Source organism: Maylandia zebra, linkage group LG2 (assembly GCF_041146795.1).
Source record: "Maylandia zebra isolate NMK-2024a linkage group LG2, Mzebra_GT3a, whole genome shotgun sequence".
NCBI classification, from domain to species: Eukaryota; Metazoa; Chordata; class Actinopteri; order Cichliformes; family Cichlidae; genus Maylandia; species Maylandia zebra.
The window spans coordinates 5,591,819-5,609,223 of NC_135168.1; the positions used below are offsets into that span (position 1 = coordinate 5,591,819).

The following is a 17,405-nucleotide window of genomic DNA, read 5'->3' on the forward strand; positions in this document are numbered from 1 at the left end:
AAGTCTTGCTGTGACTGTGTGTATTTTCTCACAGGCAGCTGTTGCGTCGGCCCTCGGAGGGATGTAAACATACACACAGATCACATGACTGAACTCCCGAGGTAGATAATATGGCCGCAAGCTAACAGCTAGCAGCTCCAGGTCCGGACGGCATACCGAAACTTTAACGGAGACGTGTCCAGGGTTACAGTATCTGTTGTTAACGTAGACAATGAGTCCCCCACCTCTGCTTTTTCCGCTGGCCTGCGTGTCCCTATCGGCTCTCACGGGTGTGAAACCGCATAGGTCTACGTTAGCCTGCGGCGTTAGCTCGGTTAGCCACGTCTCCGTGAAGATAAACAAGCTGCACTCACGGTATAGTCTGTGGTTGTTCAGAGCGCACAGTTCGTCAATCTTATTCTGTAACGAGTTCACGTTGCCCATGATCACTGTCGGGATTGATGGTTTGAATCGCCTCCGGTGATCCGCTCTCCTCGCTCCAGCTTTGCAGCCTCTGTAGCTCCTCTTTAGCTCGGCCGGGATGTTGTGTCGCATGCCGGTCTGTCCCTTTGTTTTTAGTGCCAGCAGCTCCGCTCTCGAATAGATGAAGGAACTGGTTCCAGAAGTTTTAAAAAGTGCATTATCCATCTTGTATCGCTATATCTAAGAGGTATAAGTAGAGGAAGGTGAAAAAAAAGTTTGAAAAGCCTAGTCTAAAAAGTTAAAGTTAACAAAAAGGTGCGGTGTTGCAGAGCTACTTGGAAAGGCTGCCGTCACTCCAGCGCCATCTTGATGATGTCATCTTGATGACTTGCATGCATAACAGTGAGCTTTCCTTGCAGGAGCAGTTTTGTCTTAGTTGTGAGCTTTTCTTGTACCGGACTCTGCGCCCTAATTTTAGTGTCAGACCACACATTCAGAGTATTCCATCAGAACCAACCACGACGCAAGAGGAACACTGATGACGTGCAACCCCATGACCCAATCTGGGGCAGTGATGTACCAGCGGAGTTCAAGTTGTGGACCACCAGACAGAAGGTCCTGCACTCACTGTTCCCATGGGTCGGAACTGGAAAAAACACGTTAAGAATTGAGACTCTTGACTACCGATTTGGACTTTTCCTGAACAGCTCAACAAAGATAAATAAGGCTCAGAATGAGGAAATCAACGCGATCAGAATAGTGGTCATGCAACACAGGGTCGCCCTGGACATGATTCTCGCTGAGAGAGGGGGCCTCTGTGTCTTATTCAACACCACTTGTTGCACCTATATCCCGGACAACGTGCACTCCTTGACCATGACCACCGCCCTAGACAAGTTGCGACAACTGAGTAATGCGCAGCAACAAGACTATGTCACGAACAATGAGGACTGGCTGACCTGGCTGCTGAGTGGCAGCTGGAAGACCCTCGTGATAAAAGGACTCGTACTGAAAGGAGTTCTGCTTCTATTATTGTGCTTGTTTTCTACATGTATCCTACCATGCATAAGATCCATGATTGACAAAATGGTACAGGCCACAGTAATTACCTATGTTGGACTGCCACTAGAAGATGAATCGGATGAAGAAGATTTAGTATAGAAACACACACACACATACTGAATGATGCTACAATTGAAAATGTTATAAGCAAGTGATTGTTGGCTGATAATAAAGTATGATTAAGTGAAAAATATTAACATCAGGAGGGGATGTTAAAGAAGAAACGCTTTTATGAGTTTTATGTTGCATTAAAGTATATGTTCATATTTTACTCTTAATAGGAAAAGAACAAAATGTACTACTCGCTCTGTTTATAGAAAGAGGAAGTTCACCCTATGACATTTATACGAACTTAGACACACACACACACATATATGCAAAATTAGAGGAAACTGCTATGCTTGTTTCACCCTGCTATAAATAATAAACGACTACTGCAGCTCGGTGTGAGTCCTCTCTGAGCCCTCACCCGTGCAGCACGTTAACCGTCTCCAAGTGTCTCAGTGTTGTTTATTCACCTAACTGTTTGATAACTGTAAATCTCTGACAACAGTTTATTTATACCATCTTCACGTGAACACATTCAAGAACATCACAGATGAAGAAACATTAAAAACTTCCACACTACATGAAGCAAGAAAAATAGTTTATTCCTTTATGTAGAAAAAACAGAAACATCAAACATCTCCAAGACTCTCTTTGAAAGAACTAAAAACCTTTGTTCTCATGGTCCAATCATGAGTGAACTCCCCGATGAAGCCTTGTGTGCTAAAACATGTCAGAGTTTTAAAGGTTAAACATGAGTTTCCAAAACGTTTTGCTGGAGAACAATGAACTATTTGACTGAGTTTCAATCATTTACAGACGAGCAAAACCAGGACAGAAAAAAAAGGACAAAACTGACTCAGTAAAAAACAGAAAAGAAGATCCCATGTAGATCTGTATTATGTAGAAGTTCAGCCCAGCAACCAGTTCAGTTCAACACAAGTTTAAATGATTCTATCTGAACTCTGTGGAGCCTGATCTCAAGCTTTTTGAGTCTGACACAGAAACCAGAGGATCTTTCTGTGTCTTCAGATTCACTGTGATCCAGTGATGGGAGTGATTTCAGCCCTGAGTGATCGCGCTGATGTTTGCACAGAGCAGACAATGAGGTGAATGTTTGGGCACATTGGTAACAGTGAAACAGTTTATTAGTAACGTGGGATCGTTTGTGTGCAGAGTATGAACTGAGATTCCTGAAGCTCTTGTCACACTGGTCACAGCTGTAGTTTCCTTCTATGTGTGTTCGTTCATGACTGTTACGATGACCTGAATGCGAGAAGCTTCTCTCACAGTGTCTGCACTTGTGTGGTTTCTCTCCTGTGTGGACTCGTTTGTGTGATTTAAGGTCCCTTGCAGTGGTGAAGGATGACCCACACTGATCACAGAGGTGCTTTTTAACCCCACTGTGAATCAGTTCATGTTGTTTTAACTCACTTGGTGTGGTGAAGCTTCTCCCACATTCTTTGCAGTATTTCAGTTTGTCTCCAGTGTGTCTACGTTGATGTGTTTTAAGGGCAGCTTGCCAACTGAAAGTTTTTCCACAGAGGTCACAATGAAAGTCTTTCCCACCACCACAGTGATGACAGGGTTGAGAACTGGATCCATCTGTGTCGCTCTGCTTCTAAACAAAGACACAAAGACAGTGTAAGTCAGTCCTTCAACATTTGTATCCTGAACGTCGCCTGAAATAAAGAGCATCTCTGCAGACGTCCAACTACATTTGACTGTTTCAGTTAACACACTCAGTTTACTGGGCTGCAATAACTACAATACTACCACCACAATACTACAGTAATACTAAAATCATAACTGAAAGGAAAATCTGAATAATCACTCAGAGCTGCTTTTCCATGCAGTAGAATTGCTAACATGCTAACACAGTTTAATGAGCAGAGTTGTTCCAAACAGTCAGGCTAAAATGACAAGATAACAATATAAATACATACCTCACAGTAGCTGCACTTGTAGAGTCTCTTTCTGGTGTGGATCTGTTGGTGTCGTCTCAGGTGACGTGGAGATTTAAAAGTCTTCTCACACAGGTCACATTGATAAGGTCTCTCCTCAGTGTGGGTAAACATGTGTCGTTGTAAGTCTGTGTGAGTTATAAACTCTTTGCCACACTGTTCACAGCAGTACACATCATGTCTGTTGTGAATGCGTAGGTGTGTATTTCGGCTCTCTCTCTGGCTGAAAGTTTTTCCACAGATGTCACAGCTGTATGCCTTAATTCCAGAGTGGGTAACTAGATGCCTCTGTAAGTGGCTACTGTTAGTAAAAGCTCTGCCACACTGATCACAGCTGTATGCCTTAATTCCAGAGTGGGTAACTAGATGACTCTGTAAGTGGCTACTTTGAGTAAAAGCTCTGCCACACTGATCACAGCTGTACGCTTTAACTCCACTGTGGATGAGTTGGTGTTGTTTTAGGTAACCCTTCCTGGAAAAAGACTTTCCACACAAGTCACAGCTGAACGGTCTCTCTCCAGTGTGGATGACCTGATGCTGTTTTAGTTTATCCCTCACAGTAAAACCCTTCCCACACTCGTCACAGCTGTATGGCTTAATTCCAGAGTGGGTAACTAGATGCCTCTGTAAGTTGCTACTTTGAGTAAAAGCTCTGCCACACTGATCACAGCTGTACGCTTTAACTCCACTGTGGATGAGTTGGTGTGTTTTTAGGTGACCCTTCAAGGAAAAAGACTTTCCACACAAGTCACAGCTGAACGGTCTCTCTCCAGTGTGGATGACCTGATGCTGTTTTAGTTTATCCCTCACAGTAAAACCCTTCCCACACTCGTCACAGCTGTATGGCTTAATTCCAGAGTGGGTAACTAGATGCCTCTGTAAGTGGCTACTTTGAGTAAAAGCTCTGCCACACTGATCACAGCTGTACGCTTTAACTCCACTGTGGATGAGTTGGTGTGTTTTTAGGTGACCCTTCAAGGAAAAAGACTTTCCACACAAGTCACAGCTGAACGGTCTCTCTCCAGTGTGGATGACCTGATGCTGTTTTAGTTTAGCCCTCACAGTAAAACCCTTCCCACACTCGTCACAGGTGTGTTTTTTCTCTCCCTTTCTTCTGTGAGGTTTGTCGGCCTCCTGAGAGCGCTGACTTCTGGCTCTATGTTGGTTCTGCAGTGACAGAGATACAAACAGAGGCAGTGAGTGAAATGCAGTCGTGGAACAAACTCAACCTTCAAACTCCATTAACACTAGTTTTAAACCTGAAGGTGGAGCGTGGCACCAAACACCTTAAAGGTCTCTTATCCCCACCTGCTGGTAGTTCTAACACATTACATCCAACCTGCTGTTAAAGATAATTCATGACTGTTCAAACACTAAAATCACACACACACACACACACACACACACACACACACACACACACACACACACACACACACACACACACACACACACACACACACACACACTATTTTATAATTTAGATTATTTTGTTGTTTCCTATTACATATTTCTATAATTTGTATAGATTTATACAGAATTATTCAGTGATAATAAATCCTATGTTTGTTTATTCTAAAGGAACCCCGTTAGCTTCCACAACAGATGTTGCTCGTCTTCCGTCAAATACTCACATAAAATATTACACAATAAAGTGGATTCAAGATATCCACATAATTTCACTCTTACATCCACAGTGAGGTTTCACAATTGTTCAAATATAAGCAATCAATAATAATAATAATAATATCAATAACATTGATGCACATTACACAAATTTCAAAAACAAATCATGTCTTACAATATTTACAACAACTGAAAGCTCTGTAAATCGGCTTTTAAGTGTTCATTGAAGTTTTGAATAATTCTCTAATTTTTTAAGGCAACTTATTCCACTTAAAAGTTGCTCTAAATGTAACAGTTTTACAAAACGTTACTTTTAACTCGAGCATTTACTAAATTGCAGCTTGTTGAAAACTGTGTAATATGATGATGTATTTCATCTGGATACTGCAGCTGAGCAGAATAAATGTGGTGTGTTTAACAGAATTGCTTTCTTTAGAACTACAAGTAAGCCATAGAATATTTTAGCCTGTACAGGAAGCCAAGAAAGGTTATTATGCATTTGATCAATATTAGTATAGTATGAACATCTTCACACATCTGGACGCCTTATTCTGGACTAACTGAAGTCTGTTAAGATCTGTCTTATTAGCTGCTGACCAAATGATTGAACAATACTCCAGATGAGACATTACTAGTGCATTAATGACATCTTTCATAATGAAGAAGTGATACACAAAGAGCATTTCATAGCCATAGCTATGCCTTGTCGGCAGAGTTATGTGACATTAGTGATGTTTGTACTTTCAGCGTTAACTTGGTTTTAAAGCCTTTAAAATATACGCCGTTCAATAGTCGACCTTAATCTGACAGAGAATGTGATGATTTTGTGGATAATTAAAGTCAGTCATATATCCACAAACACAACAAGCTGAAAGTCAGTGATGCTGCTCGGTTTGCAGTCCTGAACATCACGGCACAAGCAGGATCCACTGCACTGTTAATGTTAGCTGTGTTATATTGCTGCCTCTGTTCGGTGGTGTCGAGCCAAACGCACTTTAACGTGTGTTTGAACGAGCTGACGGTTCACTCGTTAAGCTGAAAGAAAGATGCTTTAATCACAGCAGTCACACATGTGTCCACTGCACCATCTGGAACTCTTCTTGTTTACACTCGTAATAACACAAACACTAAATCCTGCTTCTCTGGTGCTGTTGTGTAGCAGTGTGTACACCTGAGACTGTCACCTGTCTGTCTGTCCTGCACTCTCTCTCTGTTTCTTTCTCTCTGATTGTGGAATAAAAGTATGAACATGTGTTTATAAGTTACACTTGTGTTTGAATCCTGCAGCTTATCACACATTTGATTTCCATGTGTGACGACTGCAAGTGTCCAGAGTGAGGACAGACTGAGGGAGCCACTGCTGCACATCATCTGTGAGGCTTTGCAGCCCTGATGATCCACCAGGACAAACTCAGCAGTGTGTGAGGAAGAGGAGGAGGAAGAGCCAGCAGCAGCTGACAGATGGAGAGAATAGACAGACTGTTCCCTGTTTGTGAAGGACTGCTAGGAAAGTTTAACATAACTGTCTGTGCTGAATCAGTCTTATTAGGTAATGTTCAAATAATGTGATCATCCCAGTGTTTCCAGTGTGGGAGAAAGTACTCAGGGCCTTCAAGTTACACACTATGAAAGGCAGCAACAAGTTTAATGTTCAGAAACCTAAAGTCTGTATCAGCAGCAGGATGGAGCTAAAATAAATGTTGGTTCCAGTTCTATGAAGCTTTGAGTATTTTGGATCAGTAGCTGCTGTGTTTGTTGCATCATATTGCTGTAACTGTTTATATGCTTTATATATTCTGAGCTAAGTTGATCTATAGTGTTACATCATATTCTATAAGGATGTTATGTGTTTGTAGACTTTCTGCCCAGTTTGACCCATTTAGCAGAAGTCAGCCTGTTTAAGGCTCTGATATCTATTCTGTGTGACTTACAGCAGTTATGACATGGTCTGATTTTCTCACCCAATAAAGGAATATTTCATATATCAGTCGACTCTTCATTCTATCAGACACAGTTATCACAGCTCCTACATTTGCTTTTTACACATATATGTAAGCACTGAGCCACATTTAGTACCAACATATTAAATGAACAATATTTGTCTCTTATATATGATACATCTATATACACACTGTCACAGATACTTGTCTGTGAGTGAAGTGATTAATATAATAACTATAATATTGGCCATATTATATTTACATTACCACAGTGAGATGACTTTAGTCTCATGAACAACATCAGCTAATTTTTATTTACAGCTAATCTTAAACGACTGTTCAGCACAGAAATGAAGCCCAACAATCATGTTTCACAGTCCTGTGGTCTCAGCCTCAGATACTCATCAAATCACACAGAGCTCATGTAGAAACAAATGAACTAAATATGTTCTCCTTCATTTCTGTCAAACAAAGCTGTATGAAACGTTTCCAGCTGTTAGTATCATGGTTGCTAGGCAACCTGGGCAGCGCGACGGAGGCTAGACGTCCCATTTCACGAGCCTCGCACTTCGGCCTTAGCGGTCTTTGAGTACGCGGCCCTTGAGGACTTTAAAGCTGCAGAACCTGAATCGGGATACAGCCATGATGATCTCCAGCCTCGTGCTCGCCAACATTCTCACCTGAGTTAAGAAGACGATCACTGAAATGGTCTCAGCAGGTCCTTTGATGACAGCAATGAAATGCAATGGTAAGGCTTTTTGGGGATTAAGTTCGTTTTCATGGCAAAGAAGGACGATGCAGTTCATCTGATCACTCCTCATAACATTCTGGAGTGCAGGCAAAATGCTATTATAAAAACTTAAGCAGCAACTTCTCCAGGTTCCAATATTTATGCAATTCTCAAACCTTTTGGCCACGACTGTATAACCTCTTCTGAAGTTTAGTGGATATTATACATGGTTATGCTCAGGATGTGTTGGCCAGTTTCCACTGGAAACGCCTTTTGGTTAAACTGTCAGCGAGGAATTTGCATTTGCACTGTTACATTTTTATATAACTTTAATGCACATAAACAACAGCTGCTTGTTTCAGTGAAAATACATTGGTGGGTTTTTAATAAAGTTGTGCAGCTGTAAAGTATTTTGTCTGGTGTCAATTCTATCGTCAGCTACATCGTTATGGCAAATGTTCAAATGTATATGGTGATAAATATCTTTGGTCATATGGTCCTGCTCTGTCTGTCACCTTCTGTGTTGAGCTCATTGTTTCCTCTGTAGTGGCTGAGCTGAGTCCAAGTAGCTGAAAATGTTCCTCTGCTGCTCCGTCAGACTCTCCTCCTCCTGCTGATCAGCTGGGACACAAAACAGATCTTTGTTAGGCTCCACACTGCACTGAAGAGTCAAAGTGTCTCATATGTTCATCTGACAAGTAAAAGAACACATTTTTGTTTCCCAAGGTGGGCAACTTGTTGGAAACAAACACAAAAGCTTTGAGCACTGATACCTGCCATTGCTGGCATTGAAAGATGCAACGCCAGCAATGTGGATTGTCAAGACTCAAACCAATCATCAAGCAAAGACAACAGGGATCATTTGTTTCTGTTTATTTAGCATTCACAGCATTTGTAGTTGCCTTCTGTGCAGGGGAAGTCCACGCACACTGTGTGGTACCGCCATCCGCAGAAGGTGCATTCAACCTCTGTAAGAGAAACGAGGTTGTCTGAGACTGAAATGATATTCACTAAAGAAGTGGTGATTTGTAAAACTTCAAGTGTATGATAAGGTGAAAACAAATACACAACTGCATGTCATGTAGTTGAAGGTTTTTTTTCTTTTGGAAGACCGGAAAACACTGAAAGTTACAAATTAGTCCTTTATTTATCCAGGTAAAAAAAAATCTCATTGAGATTAAAAATCTCATTTCCAAGAGAGACCTGGCGTCATGGCAACACAAGTCACATACCACACAGGTATATAACATTTATAACAAACACAATATCCCAACATGTGTAACAAATGTATTGTGCTTGAAACAAATTCAGAATAGGTGATAAAGCAGCTGCACATGTGTGTCACGAGTAAATCTGGCTGTATAACAAACAGAAACAAGTGATGCTGCTGTCTTTGCTCAACGGTTGGTTTGAGTCTTGACAATCCACATTGCTGCCATCTTTCAATATGTTGAATGCACCAGTGTAAGTGCAGCCACTCAGACTCAATGTGTTCATAGAAACAGGTGCAGATGTGTCACGAGTTCATCCAGCAGTAGCTATGGCACTTGGCCACAGGGGGCAGCAGTGGACTGACCTGCATTTGAGACTGCTCCAGCTGCTCTGTGACAGTCAGTAGATCTGCTACAAATTGCAGATCATATGCAAGTTTTGGAAATGACATTATAAATATTCTTAACTTAGCCACGGCAGCATTGTTGATGTATTACCTATATACTACAAATTATTCCACCTGCTGAAAAGTGGATCTAATGTGGGCGGACTCACACTTAGCAAATAAACCTGTGATGTGAGAATGTAATCAAACTGTTGATCAGAGGCAAAGTAATTTAAAGTTTATGATGCTATCGTCTAATGTTAGCTGACATGATGTTAGCTTGTAAACTTATGTTGTTGTCTGGGTCTCATGTCTGATCTGATGATAATAACTGTGACAACACAGAGATTAAATAAAGGACGTTGGTGGGACTTCTTATGTTAGAACTATAACTTCAGTTAAGGAGTGAGACGTAAGGTGACAAGGAGAATGAAGAGAATGAGAAAGAAGTAACTGGGAAGAGAAAATGAAAACAAAAATTTGAAATGATCAAATTTGTGTTAACAGATGATGGTGATTTTAAAAATTCAAGTAATTTAAAGGTTTTATCCTATTTGCTGTTGTTTTTTTCATATTCTTCTATTTGCAAGAGGTTATTAATAAAACAGGTTCTCTTTCTGGTTTCTCTTTTTGGACGCACTCTCTACATCTCATCACATCCAAAATGGCGGATGTCAAGTACAAAACCTCGACAGAAACAATCAGCAAGAATTTTAGCATCAGTCCAAAATAAAACTGTCCAACTACAGAGTTTTAAAATCCAACTAAACTATGAACAGAGATCTTTTACAAATAGGCTATTGATGAGATGACAGTGGTAACAAAAACGTACACATCCGCGCACACAGACAAAATGGCGGGAGAGCGTTTAACGGTCGACCTCATGAGTCCGTTACCGTGAACTATGGAGCGGCAGATTTGTGCTGGAACTGAGCTGCACACAGCTGATGTTAGCCAGGAAACATTACACACTGCTAACGTTACCTTCACACGGAGCTCCACACGGAGACGATCAGCGTCAGGCACAAACACCAAGTTCAGAAAAGAGGAACTTTGAGCAGGAAGGAAAGAGTCAGAGCGGCGTTTGAGGACACGTTTACAACCACGAACATCAGAATCTGTCTGTGCTGCATTCAAGTGCAAGTTGGAAACTCACTAATCTCTGTCATGTTGTCCAAAGATGATTTATTTCTGCTGGTTTTCCTGTTTGAAACACAAACATGTGTCAGCACTTTGTTGTTCTTCACCCTGCAGCATTTGAATATTTCAGGAGTAAACTGATCATAAATTCATGAAGTCATGACTGAAAGTGCAGACTGAGAGTGGATCACATGATGTTTGAGGTGTGTCATGTGACATGTTCAGTATTGTCACACATGTCTAGATTGTCCCTGATATCATAACTGCTCAAACACTGATGATTATATTTGAAGAATTATTCCTGATGGCAGCAAAGTTTGAATGGAGCTCTCTGTCTGTGCTGATTTGTCGCCCTCTGGAGGTCAAAGCACAAACTGCATGATGTCACTGTAACCACCACAGTGACAGGAAGTGTTTTTAAATGATGAAATATGTCAGTGATGCTGATAGTGTGTTCATCACAGACGTTCAGGCTTCGTGTTGACATGAATCAAAGTTAATGTCATTATGGACCAAGGACAGTACTCTGGGTCTCCTGCAGAACAACTCGAGCTGTGATACCTGAATGAAGAGCCTCTGCTGCTTTAAAGAAGGAGGCTCGAGGCAGAGGTGAGGTGCAGACCAACCAGCTTTTATTCAGCAACTTTAACAGAAGGATCAGAAAAATAAAACTATACAGCACAGTGATGCTGACTGAAGCCACAGCATTAAACTAAACAAGCATCTGATCATCTTTAACAACATCTAATAAATAATGACAACTATTTACTCCTGTATTTCCTACAATAAAGCCTGTTCAGATATTTGTTGCTGATGGAAATGTAAAAGGCTCCCAGGAACCAAAGGACAAAAACAGAGGCAACAGTCACAGCTGCAAAGGATCCCCTAACACATAAACTGGTTCGAAGATATTTTCTAGCTCTGCAGAGGAGCTTGATTGCACGGACAGTAAAAAGTGGATTCAATAACAGCAGCGAGCGCTGAGTGATATAACGGTGCTGCGAGCAGCAGTGCAAAGGCTCACACAGAGACAGCAGCTACACTGTGTGTGGATGTGATCCACAGTCACAGCTGTGGGTTTCAGTCAGTGTGTCTCTAACTTCATGGTCACATTTCAAAGCTTATTGGAGCCAGAAGATGTTCAAGTAAAAGATTTATTGCTGTACTCGTCTACCAGGATAACAGGAGGTTCATAAAGCTGTGTAATACTTCAGCTTTACATCATGCAGTAGTAGTTGTGTCCCTTTGTGTTTATTAGTGTGTTCACACGTCTACTTTAACTTCACTCTGTAATGAAAGGATTCAAATCACTGATAAATACATACATGCTGACTCTGAGTCTCAGTGAAGGAGGAAAGGATGGATGAAGGCAGCCTAGTGTGGGTCATGTGTGTCCAGCAGTCATCCAGGGCCTGGATCCATCTGTAACAGGAAGACAAAGTCCAGCCTGTAATCATCCTATCAGGCACAGCGTTTCCATCCAGCATCCTGACGACGCTAACAACCCGTCAAACGTCTCCTCTGGTCCACAGAAGTCACACTTCCTGTGTCATGTTTACCTTTTTAAGTGTGCTATTCAAGCCTGTGTGACCAACTCTGACTCTCCAGATTCCATCCTGGTCTCTGCTGCAGCTTCTTCTACACGACTGTTTTCTGTATAATAATATCTGCCTTTCCCGTCTCTGTCCCAGTGTGCCTGCCACTCGTCCTTCATCTTTACCTTCATTATACTCTTCACCTCACTTTCACTGTATTTTATAGTCAAACCTGCACGACTTCTTCTTGCTGCACCTTTTTAAACTTATCGTCCTGTTCATTGCATCAACACCGATATTCACAGGGAGCCATAAGAAATCCACTTCTATCCCTCTGTGTTTGATTCTATACAGTAAATGAAGTATATCAAAAACAATATGTTGCCTAGAGTCTGAAGACATATCACCTGTGCTCACTAGCACGCTGCTAGAGTCCCAGCAAACCACATACCTCCATATTAGTGCGTCCTCCACCCAGTTCAAGCCAGTAACATCACTACCAGCTCCCAGTATAAACTGCCACATCATCTGTAATTCTTTTACTCATCACCAAACTTATTTGTGGGAGAACAAATGCAGCAGCCGTTCTTTTATCTGACAGTGTTGACGCATCAGTAAATATCCTCACATGACCTGAGGACTTTCCCACTATATGAACCTGCTTTTAGTCGCCCCTCCTCCCTCGCCACAAGCTTCCTTTACAACATAACTTATAAAAAACAACTTTATTGACAATCAGCAATAACAATTACAGACAGTCTAGAAGAAGAATCACATGATCAAGGAGCAGAAGTTTATGGTTTTAATAGCTTTTACATTTTGGGAAAGTTTTAAAAACATTGTTTGATTTTCTTTCTAAAGCGTTGAAAGGACGGCTTTGCATCAGAACAGTAAGATCAGCAAATGAATCCATTAAAGTTCTTTTGCCTTGTTTGCAAAAGAAGCCAAACAACATTTGTGTCACAAAGAGAGACTTCAGAACAGATCAAAGATCACAAACATCAGGCACTGATGGAAACAGCCAAACACAGAAACAGAGGCACCAGCAGGTGAAGGAGGCCTGTTGTAGAAATGACTCTGAGTGCTCAGGTAGAAACGCATGAAGAACCAGTGCGTCTAATATTTGGAGACCAGTCTGTGTTTGAGCGTCCTGGATGAAACACAGATCATGTTGCAGAGCGAGGACGTCGTCTTTCCTCCCGAGTGTGTAACTACAGGACGTGTGCAGAAGGTTTAATCGTCCTCCTGACAGTTACTGATGAACGAGTCCTTCAGGGAGGCTCCAGGATCACTGTGGCTTTTACCAGCTGCTGCTAAACTGAGAGGTGTTGCTGCTTCATGTGTGAAGATGTTTGCATGGCTTTAACAGTGCAGACGTTCCTCATGTGCACCCATTTCATATGTTTTATTGTGATGTTTAGTAACATCTGCTTCCCTCCTTCAGGCAGACGATAAAGTGAGCTCAGCCTTAAACATGTGGAGAGAACGTTTGACCGACAGTCCTGGGACGACTGCAGAACAATGGTTTGTTTTTAATGATAAAGTTTCATAATGGAAATAAATGCTGAGCCTGTTTCATGATGTTGGCCCTGCAGCATCAGGCAGGATTAATACTGTAACAAACGTGTGTCACAGTTATAATGACTTTAAATGAAGACTTGGGTTGGATGGAGATGTCAGCTGGATTTGTGCTGACTGTCACTTTAAATGTTTTCTGTTCAGCTTCTAAATCTACTTTTGTATAATGTTTGCTGAGTTTTGCACTTCATGACGCTTTTAAGAAGAGCCAATAAATCCTGACTTTACACCAAAATAAAGGTTTAATGTGTTTAGTGTGACAGTGGAGGAGAGCGCACATAATAAGAGTCATTAACAGAATGGTGACAATTATAATCTGTCTCATTTTAGGAGCAGCTCACAGGCACAACAGACTACAGAGCAACCAAAGCACCAGTTAAACGTCCATGTGACCGGCTTACAGCCAATGAACAATCAGTCCCCACTGTCCCCACCAACATCACTGTACTGGAAAGACTGTGCTGCCATGGTCAGAGATGAACTGGTGCTAAAATGTAAGGCAGCTGATGTGTGTGGCCTTAGCAGCACAAATGCATCACGGCTGCAATGCTGCAGTGTGTTTAAACATTTGAACATTTCTGTGGCTTCAAACCAGCAGCTCCTCTGTACTCAGTCGTGTTTGTGTGTCTGTCAAAGTGATTGTTGTCTTTAAAAAGCCTTTTGTGTTGAGTTTTGTGAGCAGTGCCGAGCTTCTCTGTAGTCTAAGCTGAGTCGATATATTTGATTCCATGTTTGGTGTGATTTTCAAAGTCAGCAGCAGCAAACCCATACGGTAAAAAAATACATTTTTCCTGGCCAAAATATATTTCAAATATATGGTAAATATATTTTGTATTTGTGATGCTCCAAAAAAATATATTTTTGAAATTGAAAATATATTTCTTTCAAACCAAAATACATTTCAAAACATATTTTAGGGTGAAGAAAATACATTTCCAACCTTACAGTAGAATGTATATCAAAGTATCCTTTATTTAAAATATATTTAGTGCAATAATGATGATAATGATAACAATACTAAAAGTAACATGTTTTATGCACATCTGCAAAAAACAGTTGGATTCAAACAAAACAGAGTCAAAGGTCTATCACGAATTAGGTTGTTTATTCATTTGCTTACAGTATTTCACATTACACAATATCTCACTATAATGTAGCGTTCATTGACTTTGAAATTATCTGTCAGTGATACAGTAAACAAGATACAACAACTGCTATGTACACTTTAGTTTTTGACAATATATACAATTTAGTACTTAAATGAACACACTCCACTGTTTTGGAAATAGGCTCATTCTCCATCTCCCTCAGAGTTAAAAATGCAGCGTCTTCTTTCTAGATCCGTACGTTAATAGGGCTCTGGAGCGTGATCTTACGGGATGGGGCGTAGCCAGGATTTTTGGTCAAGGCGCCATATTAGCAGGCCAAACAAATGCTTGCTGTGTGGTCGGTTGTAATGTTAGATTGCACTACCGACAAAGGAATAAGCTTGAAAACAGGCTCTCTTTTCATTGTTTCCTCACCTGGAAGCATCATGAGGGAGCTTATGTGTTGGATGTTACCAAAAGAAGGCGTCTAGCCTGGATAGCAGCTGCGAGACGAGCTGATATTCAGTTCTCTACCAGCCACAGATATCTGTTGGTGTGCTCCAGTATTTTCATTCAGGTAAGTTCTAAATAAGTTCATATTATTCTTTATAGCCTGTTAATTTTATTTTCAATGCGCTCTGAGATCATAGCACAAACTTAGAACAAACATGCAGAACTACCTTCTATTTATAGAGTTGCTAATTATTTGGCATTATTGCAACAAACCAGCCTATGAAATGAATGAAACAAATCCTGACTGGGTTCCAACACTACACATGGGGCACTACGAAATCCCTGCTTCAAACTACATGCTACATACCACCATGCCAATCAGATTACTTCTTCCATGTGAGGGTAAAAAGGTGACCTTCCTGGATAAGATGGCAAAGGTTTGCTGCGTTTTGGTGAACATGTGCCCCAGTGTGGTAGTAAAACCAGGGAAAAATGCTCTTGTTAAATACTTTTAAGTCTTGTGCTGTTTATGTAGTGATAACTTTTCTTTTTTTTTTTTTTTTTTCTTCTTTTTTTTTTTCGCCTTCTCTTTTTACAGTTGCAGAAACATATAGGTGATTGCTGTAACGTATGTTTTAATTTTGAAATTAAAGCAGCCTTTTTTCCGTTAAAAGGTTCTTTGTGAGGATCAATCCAGACATGGGAACAAAATGCCCTGCAAAACTTGGTACAAGCCGCAAGACAGGTCGTGTCGTAAAGAGGAAGGTTACAAGAATCAGCCCTCGGATCACCACCTTCCTCCAGCGGCTCTCTGAGTTTGAATGGAGGACTTCCAACTAGGTAAGAACAGAGATGATAATATCTTTTACATAGCTGATAATTATATACATACTGTACACACATCCATACAACAGTATGAATGATCTCAGACAGATGTGAACAAGTGAATAACCTGAGCAAACATGAATATTGATGATGTGTCTTTGACAGGTGGTGATAAAGACTACGCTGAACCCGACCATCCTGGTAACGGAAATCTAAATCCCATGTCACATTCTATTTCCTGGGACCCACTGATAATTATTACATTTTGTAAATGAGTTTTGTTTTACATGTAATAGTTTATTTAATGTTCATGCTGGTGGGTTTGTCCTGTTTTTAGTGGAATGAAAAACTGTTTTCCTTAAAAAAATCAGACAGAAAGGTGAAGGACTGTGTAGTTTTCATGTACGCTTCTATTTATTTTGGTTATTGGCATTGTTTTTATTCAGTTGAAAAATGTTTTTCTTGTTAAAAAAAAATCAACAATAAATGTTGGTTTAATTCACTATTCTGAGACTACTTTATTTTTTTATTTTTTTGTCCCGTTTGGATCTATAGCCATCAGAATTGTTGTCTTGAGGCCAAGAAAGATGGCAAGCGGATTTATTTTACCAAGTGGATCATCATGGCCTTGCCATATTGGTCCATTTGATTGACCTTTATTATAATTATGAATTTATTTTATTTTCAGTTGCAAACGGGACAGACATAACTGTGGGACAGGACAGGGGGAAAGAATGAAAGAAAGAGAGGGAGAGAAAGAAAGAAAACCAAAGGGGAGAAGAGACGGTGAGAAGGGGGGAAGAGAGAAAAAAAAACAAACAACAAAAAAAAACTCCTGGGTCACCTGTATGGAGAAAAACAAACAAAACAGAGGAGACAGCAAACAACAAAGAGCAACATAATAATAGAAAAAAAAGCACCATCACAATAAACTAGCTAGCCATAGATATCAATAGTTACTAAATAATAAACGATATTGTGCAGCACGCAGGATAGACAGCGCACAGTGTGCTTTGAGGCAGCAGCCAAGAAAGCTGTAGTCCGCGTCTGTGAATACCCATGTGTACACCTGTGTGCATACCTGTGTGGATCAGCATGCTTGCATTCCAAAGGTTTCTCCATGTGATAAGTGATAAGTTTTCAAAAGAGACAGTAAATTACAGAATGCTAGCAGTGGGTGATATTATACAAATGCTGTCATGATTTTATGTGAACATTTTGTCATTTGTAAACTATACATAACATTTTTTCTACATTGTAACTGATGTGATGTTCGACAAAGTGCTTTTAATTAAAAATAGGCAAACATTTCTTTGTTTCTTTATTCAACTTTTGAACAGTGGTATTTAGTAAGTACATATTCAGTAAATGCAAAGTATTTACATGGCCCCCTAAATTAAAACATTATGGGTTATTCAGA

The 17,405-nt window shown here is 40.5% G+C and overlaps 1 long non-coding RNA gene across 1 annotated transcript; it reads right to left on the reverse strand.

The window, feature by feature from the left end:
- Positions 1 to 1,423: 1,423 nt before the first annotated feature.
- On the reverse strand, positions 1,424 to 12,845 carry LOC143420448 (uncharacterized). Its single transcript, XR_013100281.1, has 4 exons — positions 11,832 to 12,845; positions 8,285 to 8,390; positions 3,456 to 4,640; positions 1,424 to 3,130 (listed from the first exon to the last, which is right to left on the reverse strand). It is a non-coding gene; the product is annotated as an uncharacterized LOC143420448 (long non-coding RNA).
- Between the last annotated feature and the right edge of the window lie 4,560 nt (positions 12,846 to 17,405).